The sequence below is a fragment of the Panulirus ornatus genome, chromosome 59 (genome assembly GCF_036320965.1).
Source record: "Panulirus ornatus isolate Po-2019 chromosome 59, ASM3632096v1, whole genome shotgun sequence".
NCBI classification, from domain to species: domain Eukaryota; kingdom Metazoa; phylum Arthropoda; class Malacostraca; order Decapoda; family Palinuridae; genus Panulirus; species Panulirus ornatus.
In genome coordinates this window covers 864515-866486 of record NC_092282.1, presented here as the reverse complement: position 1 = coordinate 866486, position 1972 = coordinate 864515, and positions in this window count along the sequence as shown.

The window sequence follows — 1972 nt, the reverse complement described above, 5'->3', positions numbered from 1 at the left end:
TTCGTACGTTTGATGACAAGACAATGGACATGGTACATTGTTAGCCAGAGATACGAAAATCATTGTTAAGCTTCCACATATTAACCTACAATGTTCTTTTTTGTTTCTATGAAGAGGAAAGCAATACAGTTCTGTTCCATGTGTTCCTCTTCCTTTAACTTTCATCCGAGATGGCCATGAGTTGTGCATGCTTTGCCTGTCATGTTGGTCATTGTAAAACACACACACACACACACACACACACACACACACACACACACACACACACACACACACACATGCACACGTACACCCACTTTAGGATATGCTGTATGTCAGCTAATGTATTACTATAACTATATATCATTTGATATTCAGTGAATTTCATATTGTATAAACCATACAACTGACTCTAAATATCCATGTATATCTGCCACCCTGGCCAGCTAGATGTACCTCAGTCATATCCTTATCCCAGGTGTGGTAATATCCAGCTCATCCTAACCTGAAGGTGTTTTACCATTCAATAACTAGTAAGTATTATGACCTCTCAGTGCTGTAATATCTGCGATACCTCAGCTGCGTATCTTAACCGAATGGCTGCCTAAATCCAATAACCGTTATTCATTTTATTAATTCATTCATGTATTTATTCATCTACACAAATTCCGGCCAGCTTTAGCAATGTTTGGATTATTTTTTGTACGAGTTTGGCTCTTGTAGGTCGCCCACATTGTGTGTTTTTCTATAAGGATACTTGAGGCGTAGAGTGTTGGTAATTATCCTTGATATTTGTATTTTCATTTGACGAATTTGTAGTGGATTTCACATTTCATGAAATATATAGGAGAAATATTGTGCATTACTCTTGTATTGAGTGTGATATTGTGCATTACTCTTGTATTGAGTGTGATATTGTGCATTACTCTTGTATTGAGTGTGATATTGTGCATTACTCTTGTATTGAGTGTGATATTGTGCATTACTCTTGTATTGAGTGTGATATATTTCTGAATTGATATTTGTTGTGGATGACATTCCAGACTAACTGTCATTACATGTGAATGTAATGCTCACATAAGCAGCAAAGGTCATGCGATTTGATAATGTTATGTTTTGTTAGCCATGATTCACCTTCGCTGGTTTAAACACTATAAAAGATATAGAGGCTGATCTCATCCTCCTTCTACCGGGAAATCGTGTACAAGATAAACGGACTTATAAATGAAAGTCCTGAAATTTTTTATTATTCTTTTAATCTATATTTTTGGTTGACTTTCATGTTTTGTGCTACCCTTTCACCCTAAATGATTCTATCTTAAACATATTGCTATACACAGTTGGAATCTCATATTAATAAGTCCTCGATGCTTAGCGATTCTGTCATTGCTTAGTGCAGAGATATTCAGTCTTGTGAACAAGCAGGTGTTATGAAGGAGCAGGTCTCAATCTCGAACAAATGTATGAAACCCGTCATGATACCTAGTATGTCTGCACCTGAACCTAGTAATGGCGGCAACAGCGAGTTATAAACATCCTAATTTGGCTCGTGATGTCAGCAGGGCGAGGATGCCAGGAATCACCTGGGAAGCTGGTTCCATATTAAGCGATGCCACCCACCCCAGACCCGGATGCATCTTGAGTTCATAACGGCAGATCAAGTGTGACCTGTGCAGCTCACACCAGGGAAACCTTCCCTAGTTTATCATACGTCTCTATAGTTTCCCATGTTATTGATCAGAAGTCAATGTTACGAGATAAACTGTTACGCTACAAGTTTTGAGGAAAAAGATTGTTGTGCACACGCAGTTACACAACGACATCATTTGCACACACACACACACACACACACACACACACACACACACACACACACACACACACACACACACACACACACACGCATACCAAATTATGCAGAAAGTATGAGGCGACGAGGTCATTATCGCTGAAATTTAGCTAAACCAAAGGTCTGAAATAACATACTTAGATA